We start from the raw sequence: 10,981 nt of genomic DNA, 5'->3' as shown, positions 1-10,981 counted from the left end.
TGTGCATAATGGTGACGGGGTATCTCACGAGAAATCATTAATGCTGGACAAAATTGAGTATGTCGTAGAGCTGCGAGAAGGAAAAAACGAGAAGGAGGAGGCAGTGCAGAAATATCAAGCGAGCATTCGCACAACCGAGTCGGAGTTGCCGGAGTCTTTCCTTTTTCGAATGTGCTGGCGACCTTCGGAAACTCGTCAAACAAAAAGCATATTAATTTGTTTTTAAAAAAGGCGCCCACCTGAATGTTGTTAACTGCTGTACCTTCCTAAAAGCAGGGGGACAAAGGGGAGGCCTGGTCGCTCTGACGAAACAACAGATATTCTGTCGGCCGGTCACAAATTCCCCTCGGCTCCCCGCGAGCTGGGGGGATTTGAGAACATTCGTGATGCGGAGCACGTGAGTTTAGAGCTCGATGACGTTTAATCCTGTGCTCAGGGAGAAACCTAGTCGTGCGAATACTTTATTAAGAACTTGCAAAAGGATATTCGTCTGAACTCGAAGTTTCGATTGATCCTGCTTTGACTGCTCAAAACTGATATCGTTTTAGCGGTATAAATTAACTGAAATGAAACGTTTCTAATGGCTGTTTCACAAACTCGTGACTGCTTATGACCGGAGGGTGCAAAAACAGATTTTAATCTCTTGCGACTGCTTAGAATTGGTAATATCGCTGCACAGTTAGTAAGAAGTTGAAGAAGGCTTAAAATCCGGTTTTTACCCTCACTCTGGAAAAGAGAGGATGTAGTTGTGCACGCCCTGGTGAGCGAGATTGTTTCTAACTGCTCACAGGACACTGCTGCATCTCGCCGCGCGAGACCGCGCCAACCAGGCACGTAGCCAGGATTTTGTTTCGGGCAAGGGGGGGGGGGGGGGGGGGGGTTGGGGCCGCCTATGACAAAATGCTGTATGAGGGGGAGGGGGGACAGGAGGTCCCAGCAAAATGGAAGATTTCGGGGGGGGGCCAAGCCCCATGGGCCCCTTCACTTGCTACATGCCTGGCGCCGACCACGGGTGAACCCCAAGGCTGAGAGTTTGCGGCATAAGCATGGAGAGGTAGGTGCTGCTCAATCTGTGGTACCAGTGCTTGCAGAGTTCCTGTATAGGCTCCCTATGGGAGCCAGAGTTGCGTGTTTATCCCCGTAGCGCCGTCTTTCCTGCACGGCACGTTGATCCTGCTCCTCATCTGACTGAATTCAGATGAGGATCTGACTGAAGCAGGGGAACGTACGCCGGGGCGCACGCAACGTCTACTTTCCTGCACGGCATTTGAGTCTGCTCCTCACGTGATCGGATCTCGGCGAATAGCGGCGCGGCGGCACGTGGAAAAACAGATGCGCAACTCTGGCTTCCGTAGGGAGCTTATAGACCATTCCATTTAGTTCTCTCAGGGTGGCGCCATTTTGTTAGACCACAGCACCCACTCCACACATCCGGGAAGTTCAGCAGGGTCGGCGAGGTAAAACGAGAGAGGGCACGCGCCCGACTCTGCTAGCAGACGACAAACAGGGAGGTTGCCGTTCTCCATCTCTGGGCTGTACCGACGGGCTGTACCAAACATCGAACTCTTGCTCGTGGCTGCCGTTATGAAGTGGTTCGCAATCTTAGAATATTTATGGCTACTCCAAAATCAGCCTTTAGCGCTCTGTTGTTTTATCTCAGTAAATGATCAACTAGCGTATCTTTGCCCTATTACTTCAATAGCAGTGGAGTCAGCTGGCAACTCAACCACTGCGTCTATTGCGCCAGGAGAGCATGTTTTTATTTATTATTCCAGACTTCCACTCATTGTCGCTAAAGGCCCACACCAGTACCAACTTTGTATAGTAAAATAGCTACAGCGACCGAATTTAACATTAAAAACGAGCGTGTTGGTAATTATACTTAAACAATCGGAAAGAATAAACAAAATTTGGGACGAAAGCAGACGCTTACATCTCTTTCAACTCTCACCAACATTTATTTCGTCTCCGTTCAAACGACGGCCATCGAGCAGGTTCAGGGGAGGGAGTAGAGAAGGAAAAAGGGGGGGGTTGAAAGAGGAGGAGGGGGAAAAACGGGTTATTCGCGGCCTTCCCTCAAGGCCTCTGGTCCCTTCCGCCCAGTTCGGGACGGAGGAATTTCATCTGCCTGTCGGAAAGGGCTAGATAGAGAAGCCGAAGCGACGTCAGTGACCAAGCTCTTAATGGCGTACGATTCGGCGACTTCCCTGCCAAATCTCTGCTGGTGTCCTCCAAATACGCGCATACCTTCGCAACTGGGCGAACAACCGTCGCACGTCATACGGTGTACGACTATTGGATGCATGGAGTCGTCGGGGGTTTGCTCAGTGATAGGCGAGTCCCTTAAGGCCATGTGCGGTGTTGTGCAAGTAGGGGATAACTGTAAAACGCTTTTTGCGAGGAACAGGAGCGGCTGGCGGTGCCCAGGAGGCGGTGATCAGCCTCTTTAGTGTATTTGCCACTAAGTCTTCAGGATACCCTGCTCTCTTTAGCCTCTCTGTTTCTAGAAGCACGCTGTGCATGCTGTGCATAGGAGCTGAATGGAGGAGACCGCACCGGAGAGCCGGGTGTTCCAGTATGTAGACGATTACCTGATCGTGCACCCAAAGCAGACCCCTCCCGAGTCTGTCATTCAGGCCTTCGCTTCGAGACCCACCGGACTCTCCTTCAAGAAATAAGACCCTTCTGAAGACTGTCTTCAATACTTGGACCTGCACCTGAAGATGCACCCCGATGGGATATGCTGGGAGTTCAGATAGCGCACACAAAAGCCGGTCCGACCTTCACGAGTGCCCACTCCAAAGCAGTAAAACGGGGTCTCGTGAACTCACTCCTAAAATCCTCTGGAACCAGGTCGTGCCCCCATCTCACCACGCACAGCGTGCTTCTACAGACAGAGAGGCTAAAGAGGGCAGGGTAACCTGAAGACTTAGTGGCAAAGACACTAAAGAGGCTGATCACTGCCTCCCGGGCACCGCCAGCCGCTCCTGTTCCTCGTAAAAAAACATTTTGCAGTTATCCCCTACTCGCACAACACCGCACATCGCCTTAAGGGACTTGCCTATCACTTCGAGATAGGGGTAATGTTTAGCTGCAAGCAAAAGCTTCAACAAATGTGCAGAATGGTGAATACCCCACCCTCCGTTACCCAATGCAACAAAAAGCACGGACAGCAGTTTGTTAAGTGCAGGAAGGAGGTGGTTTATACCATCCTTTTTTCGTGTGTGTGTGGGGGGGGGGGGGGGGGGGGGGTATATAGGGCAGACCGGCAGGTGCCTAAGTGAGCGCCTGAGGGAACACTCGCGAAAGGTGAGAAAACCCCCCGACGACTCCATGCATCCAATAGTCGTACACCATATGAAGTGCGACGGTTGTTCGCCCAGATACGAAGGTACGCACGTATTGGGAGGACACCGGCAGAGATTTGGCAGGGAAGTCACCGAATCGTACGCCATTAACAGCTCGGTCACTAACGTTGCTTCGGCTTTTCTAGCCCTTTCAGACAGGGAGATGAAATTCCTCCATCCTGAACTGGGCGGAAGGGACCAGGGGCCTTGAGGGAAGGCCGCGAATAACCTGTTTTTCCCCCTCTTCTTCTTTCAACCCCCCCCCCCCTTTTTTTTTTCCTTCTCTGCTCCCTCCCCTGAACCTGCTCGATGGCCGTCGTTTGAACGGAGACGAAATAAATCTCGTTGAGAGTTGAAAGAGTTGCATGCGTCTGTTTTCGTCCCGAATTTGTGTTTATTCTACCGGATTTACTTTTCGCCGGAGCGACCGAGCGCATGCTAGCACTAAATTTAGCGCATGCGTTAGCGCGCGCTCTGCCAGGGTGTTTTAGAATAACGTTTCTACACCGCAACGGAAAGGCCTAAGCACCTCGTGCTTGCAATGCCACAAAGATACAGTAACACTTTTTATTTTGCACACAAAATACTGTAACTTGAGAAGAAAAAACGTTTCTTGGTTCACAGTAATAATTTTAGATTTGTTTAAATATGAGAATGCAACGGAAGCAGTCGACTGGTAATGTCCACCTGCGTCGCCTAAGCAAGAGAGGTCTCGTGTACTGACCTTCGCACTCCATAACTTCACCGAGAAACGTTTGCGCATCGCAAGTTGCCGGCAATAGACTACTTCCATAAAGCCCTGCATGCAACACGGCGCGCGTTGCACTCTGGGAACAAGTTGGCCAGGGAGGAGGGTGGCATGGTTTCGGTTTTGATCGACACGTCGACAAGAGTTTGTTTTCTGGTCCCGAGAGCGTCATTTGTGGTCTCTAAACTAACCTAAATGGTCATACCTCGAAGCTTTAGCACAATCCCGAGACGTATAGCTTGTCTTAACACATGCTTGTCGTATTTTTGTACTTGAGCCTTCCTGTTAGCGTTCCAATCGAGGTATGTGGACGAGCCAGTGCTGGGAATCTCGACGCTGCGAAGCTCGGGTGCTCGGAGATCTTGCTTGTGTACGAATCAACAAGCTGTAGCAACCAATAGGTATGCATATATCGAGCTCGCGCCTTTACATTAGTGTTGTTGACCGGGAAGTTTGCTTCGTGCATCCATAGGCGAAATATTACTTTTTGCAATTACTGTTTTTCTTAATGTGCCTGAGTACGCGAGGTAAAACTCGGAGGTGCCATTGAAAAGCTCAATTTTAATACACTTATCTCTTATCTGTACTGACCCGCAGCACTGCACGAAGTAAGTCCCCCCCACCCACTTGCATTCCACTAATATTCAACATCGCGTATGCGCATAAAGTTATCCTGCAATCATATGTAGGCAAATTCGCGCATACAGGCCGTTTTAAGAATGCAAAAGTCGAGCACTTGTGTGAAGAATGTCGCACCATTCGCCGGTAGTGCGTCAGACGGGCATGAACCCCTATGCGCACCGCATTGGGGTTCATGCATGCCCGTCCGGCGCACGGTGCGACATTCTTCAGACAAGTGCTCGAACGAATTCAAAGCGCATTTGACGGCTGCTAATGGCCATAATATTTGTTATGTGTTTGCTTTCTTCCTGCCTGAGTATGCCGAGATAATTTCAGACACACCGTTCCCGGCACAGATCTCGGGCGTCAGTAAAAGCTCGTCCAAAAAGGCTTAGTGAGGAGTAGAGGACGCTTGTTAGGGCCTCCGTCGTAGCTAGCCGATCTCAGCATTTGTGAAAAGTTAATCTTCTATCAGCATAAAATTCTAGTAGGAGATATATGACGACACGAGGAAGACATCATAGTAACTTTTGTGCAGTAGTGAGGTCGAATTTATTGCGTTTTCTTAAAAGTTTATGCGTCAACGCTGGGTTCAGCTTTGATACTCCTGTGAGGATGCGGCTTGCTTTTCGCCCAATGAAGTAACGAGAAGCGGACATTTGGCAAACAAAATGCGTGTAAGGATCCAGACGAACAAATTTCAGTTGTAGTTCACTGGTACTAGACGGGATTACTGACATTGAGCTCAAAGATGCACTCGTGGGGTGAGGTGACTAAGCCACGACTTACTACGTTCGTATACGCACGCACAATATCCGGTGTTTCGGGAACCAAAGAAAGTGCCCCGGTCTTCGTTTTGTATCGCTCGAGAATGAGTGTATTGTACGTTCGTGAAAAGTCAGATAATCGAAAACGCAAGCAGCGCGTTCGGTCGCGGCGTGATAGCATGAGATGAAGCTGCTCAGTCGAAACCGAAACTGAGTGGCCAACTAGTTCCCAGAGTGCACTGCGTGGTATTTCGCCGCGATGGGGCGCGTCGGTTTTGGAAGAAATCCATTGTTGCCCACCTTGTTGGGTCCTATTAAACGTTTCTGACGCGCACCTCCTATAGCAGTGGTCTCAAACTCATTTGAGTCTGAGGGCCAGATATCCCATACCGGAAAGGTCGAGGGCCAAAGCAACGGGGGGGGGGGGGGGGAGTTAGACGATTTTAAAAATGAAAAGACCTCGTCCTCTATGCTTTTTGTAACTCACAGTTTTGCCAGTGACATGTGTAGATTTGATTGGCTTATATGACTACTTTGGGGCCTCACGTCATGTGATATCAATAATTAAAATTACACCACCCCGCCAGCATGCTAGCATTTTTAATGGAACAAGAGAGAAATTGCACTGTCGTTTTCGTTGCTTAATTTGCTCGGAAATTCACCAAGCCCAACTTGTCTCTAAAAAATCAATCAGTTAATTTGACAGTCCTTGCTTTCCTGACGATTTTTATTACAACACACTGAGAAAATACTGTGATGGATCTAGTCCCGACCTCGTAGCTTTATCTTTGGCAGCTACTCCTGCTGATAGAGAGTTTGCGCAGCCGAGATGTATCCTGAAACGAATAGTTTGCGCTTGCAGCAGTAGTGTAATTGTTGTACATTACAAAAAGCCGGGAAGCAAAAAAATAAAGCGAAACAAAGGGCAAAGGAGCACAGATAAGTATAAACTATGTGAATACGTTAAAATAGCAGAGCTACTTTTTGAGCGGAAATGAATCGGCGTGATGAGATCACTATGGCGCATGCCATTTCCAGCGCACAGGAACCGGAACGCGTAGCCGGTTGCCTACGGGCCGCGTCCCAGCGAGTCGCGGGCCGCGTGCTTGAGACCCCTGTCCTATAGGAATGCAATGTCGTCCTGCGTTGTAGATCGCAGCTGAGATGATGTGGTGAGGGTCTAGGACAAATTGTCGACGGTCAACTCGTCGGCAATTCATTCGTCGAATAGGCCGATTCGTCATAGGGCAATTCGCTGCACGAAAAATCGTTGCAGATGTTAACTGGATGCAGCTTTTTAAAAGCCAAAATATACTTTTCTCCCTGACATTTTAAAGCAAATACTGCACCATAGTAATCCCTAAAATTGCAGCAAGGTAATTTACCCCCATGTGCCCTTCCTTGTCGAAGAAAATAACTTGCCACTTTCACGGTGCCATGCGTAGATTTTTTTAGGAGGGAGGGAGGGGGGGGAGGGGGGGGGCTGGCTGAGGAGGCTGGGATCTTTAGCACCAGGGGAGGGAGGGCTGAAGCCCCATAAGCCTCCTCCCTGTCCACGCCACTGCAGTGGGGGACGACCACTATGTCGCACACGTAACACTAAGGCGCGTGTTAAAGGGATACTGAACAGAGATTTCGAGCTAACTAAACAAGGCCGGGCGGATAGGTGGGAAGTTGCAAAACCAAAAAATACCACAGATACGGCGATATATCTAACGGATCGCCGTATTTTTTTGGGAAAGAAGTGCGCGATTGAACCCGGCCGACGAGACAAGGCACGTCACGATTCCCATTCTCTCTCCTCGCTACGTCCCGCCAAGCTGGTGAACCGAAGCGAGGAGGAGAGAAGCGAGGCCGCTTCTCCTCATTCTCAAATTCTCCCGGAGGACAGTTACGTCAAAGAACTCGCTTGATCGCGCCCTTCTTTTTGCAAAAGTATGGCCATCCGTTGGAGACATCGATGTTCGAGGGATGTTTTGGAGTTCGTAGCATCTGGTTCAACACTTCTGCAGCCTTACTTTGGGAAATCCAAATTTCGGTTCAGTATCCCTTTAACCTACCTGGTCCACCCATTCAAGCCGCTTCGCGGTGACAATCTGCGACGACTTGTTACAAAACGTAAGAAATAAAATTAACATAAGGATGATCCCGAGATGACACATTTTTCAACTTGTCTCAAGGTCCTTTCCTGTCTTTGCACTCTTGCGATCTTTTTTTTTTTTTAGTTTTGTGGTTTAACGCGAGCGCTGCGCTTAGTCCAGATATAGAGTAACTGTATAGGCATTGCAGAGCTAGAGTATAGCATTCCTTTTCCTTTTGCCGCCAACTCGGTATTGGCAGACTTGGTAGCAAAAACCGGGCACATCTCCCCCCCCCCCCCCCCCCCCCCCCCCCCCGAATCAAAATCCTGGCCATGTGCCTAGCTGAGAACATGGAGGTGGTGAGTCTTGTCTTGTTGGCAGCAGAAAAAAAGTGGGCACAATCCTGGGTGTCCCCCCGTAAGTTTCTCTCGAGAAGAAACGAAAACCTTTCTTGCCATTGTAAATGAGCTGAATATTGGAGACTCCAGCGAAATCAACGCTGCGTAGCGGCAACACCGAGAAGCTCAGGAGAGGAGGTCGTTTCCACTCTGTCGTCTGTTATCGCTGCTTGGTTCACGTAGACAGCATAGAAACAAACATTGCTTCCAGTAATTATTGTTATGCTTCCGCCGTGTCATTCCTACGCACTGACTAGAAGGTTTCTACCGTCGAAAAATCGCTTTGCTTTCACATGTAACACCGATCTTACGCTGCAGTGAAAGAATTTACGGCGGTCAGCGTGCTGAACGACGAAAGCAACCTCCTTTCGCCCACCATACTGCCTGACCGGCGCGCCCCTATAGTTCGCTGGAGTCGCAAATAGCTGAGCTGCTCGGCGAGGGCGGCACCCACTCTGGCCTTGCGCATCGGAGGGAGCCCCTAGAGTAAGTTGTAAGCAGGAATGGCGTCGCGAGCTCAAAGTGCTGGTACTGCAGAAAAAGTAGTTCCTACCTCAGTGCTGCTCCTGCTTGCACTGGAACCTCTCGTCCTTGTGGTCCAACCATGATCGAAGTAGCTGTAGTGTCTTGAAAGCCGTTGGAAACGATCTTGCTCGCCATGTCGTGTGCAGTATTGTTCCCTCGGTTCTAGAGTGGCAAGGCCCAGAACTATCAGCGCTTTCTTGCATCCTGTAACTTCTTGCAGAGCATCAAAGACAGTGGTTAAGATCTTTATGCTATCAGAAAGGCCACCGCATGCGGAACACCAGACAGAAAATGTGATTACAATGTTCGGCTTGAGTTGGAAATGCTGGTTTAACTTTGAGATGTGACACAACATGGTGCCATCTTAGCATAGGACTTGAGCATTAAAGGGGCCTTGCAATGACTTTTTCACTGGTTTTTAATTTGCACCGAACTTAAGCGCACTAAACATAGTAACTTAATGAAACTTTTTTTTTCCCCTCGAATTTCGCTTTATCTTAAAAGTTACAGGCAAATTAATATTACAAAAACAAGCAAAAAATAACTTCCTTCGTGACGTCTTTGGCCACTTCAGTGGCCGTGAACTAGAGGAGGGGTAGTGAGCGCAGCGAGCGCTCATGGCTGCCGCACTCTGCGTCGACAGCTCGAGAGGGTGCCACAAAAGCATGTTCTGGATAGGCTGTAGGAGCAGGCAGCCAGGGCGGCTCGCATTGCATTTGCTGCACAATTAAACACTAATTCGGCATGACACTTCATTGGCCACAAACGACAGCAAACATGGGGTAAAGATCAGTTCAGAACAGGAGCCACTTCACGCTGCCATACCGCGAAACGGCCAAACTGCAAGCCAAACCTGTGCCGAACGCTCGGAACCGGTCAAATCCCCGAGTCCGTAAATGACCGCAGTGCCACCGCATACATCCGGGACCTTTCTACGCTCGCCACTCGTTGGAGCCTGATCCTACTATTCGTTTCTAGTATGCGCCGCCTTTTTTACCGCTTGGTGGCGGGTATGTCGACGGGTCATTTCTGGTTTCCGGACTTTATAAACTGCGTTTGTTTCTTTTCTGATCTAAAATACTGAACAAAAACTACTTGCATAAATAATTGAGACGGTTATTGCCACTTATATTTTGTGTTTCGACTAAACGAAGCTTTTAGCGGCACTCACCAGTAGTAAGCCCAGGACCAAAGACGTCACATTTCGTGCACTTTCGGTACCGCGGTGCGCCCCCGTAGGTGGAGGAGGGTTCCGCGTCGTCCGGTTAAAATATGACGCACTGATATTTAGTTACTCTCTCCGTACCCGCTGGCTTGCCCGAACCAGAAGAGAAGTGAAAACCGCAAAAAAGGTTGACGCTTAAATATGATTGCAGGGCCCCTTTAAGGTGAATGCTGGCGTATCGGCTTAATTCTGAGAATAATTAAAGTCTACGCACTCAAGTCGGATTTATGTAAACGTGGCAAACTTGGACGACATAAACGGTTATTGAAGGTAACAATACTGGGCAGGAGACTAAGAGAGAAGGGGAAATGAGGAGAGCGTGGGGACATCAGAATGCCGAGCTTTCGTTTGAATGATTAGTGGGTAGATCTAAATTTAGCTGCCTTTGTCTTCATTGCACTTGTCGAACGAGCTAGAATGCGTCTGGCGTTATGCTCTTGCATCAGAATGTGTTCGACACATGCAGTGCAGACCAAGGTACCTGGCTTTAGATCTACCCACTAATCAATCCGACCAGAGCTCAGCATTCTGACGTCCTCGCGCACTCGTCTCTTCCTCTCTCTCAGTCGCTTGGCGCATTCGACATACTGAAAGCCGAGACAGGTAGAAGACAAACACAACGTCGCTATCCAGCAAACCGGCCCAGGTCACAAGCATACTAGTAGCCCTTCCCTTGGCAAATAGCACGCGCTCGCCGGGCGGATTCTTGTGCCGCTGGTAAATCTGGAGCCGGTAGAGCGCTCGGCGAGCGGCCGTGTTTTCAGACCACGCTATTCGTAGCGGGAGCTCGCGCTGCCACTTCGCGATGCATGCTCTGAAGCGCGCGCCCGTAGCAGTACAGAGCCTCTGAAAACGATCTACTAAAAGTCTAGCTCCAACCGATCCGTGGGAAAGGGGCGGAGCGCGTCGAGCGAGCCACAGAAGTTCTCTGCCTTTTTCGGAGCAGTTTATTCGGAAATCACTCGCAACATTTCAGCTTCAATATTTCTGTTGGCGATGTTGTGGCACTCGCACTTCGCAATAGAAAGTTGCGTGGACATCTGAGGGATGCGGTACTGTTACAAGCCCAGTTACGAGCATCAGAAGTAGGCGATCCGATACAACGCGGTGCCGTCGCACAACCACGAAGACGAGTCCAAGTGCGAAACAAGCGCTCGCGATTTGCCAGGGAAAGGGGCTACGGCAAAAGTAACACTTCGTTCTGAACAAAGAAAAGAGTTGTGCTCACCGGCCGTTTGAAGTTTTCGTAGCCTCTCGCTGCCAGCCAAC

The sequence above is a fragment of the Ixodes scapularis genome, unplaced genomic scaffold (genome assembly GCF_016920785.2).
Source record: "Ixodes scapularis isolate PalLabHiFi unplaced genomic scaffold, ASM1692078v2 PGA_scaffold3__209_contigs__length_174095766, whole genome shotgun sequence".
Classification (NCBI taxonomy): Eukaryota; Metazoa; Arthropoda; class Arachnida; order Ixodida; family Ixodidae; genus Ixodes; species Ixodes scapularis.
Note: the sequence above shows the minus strand (reverse complement) of the source record.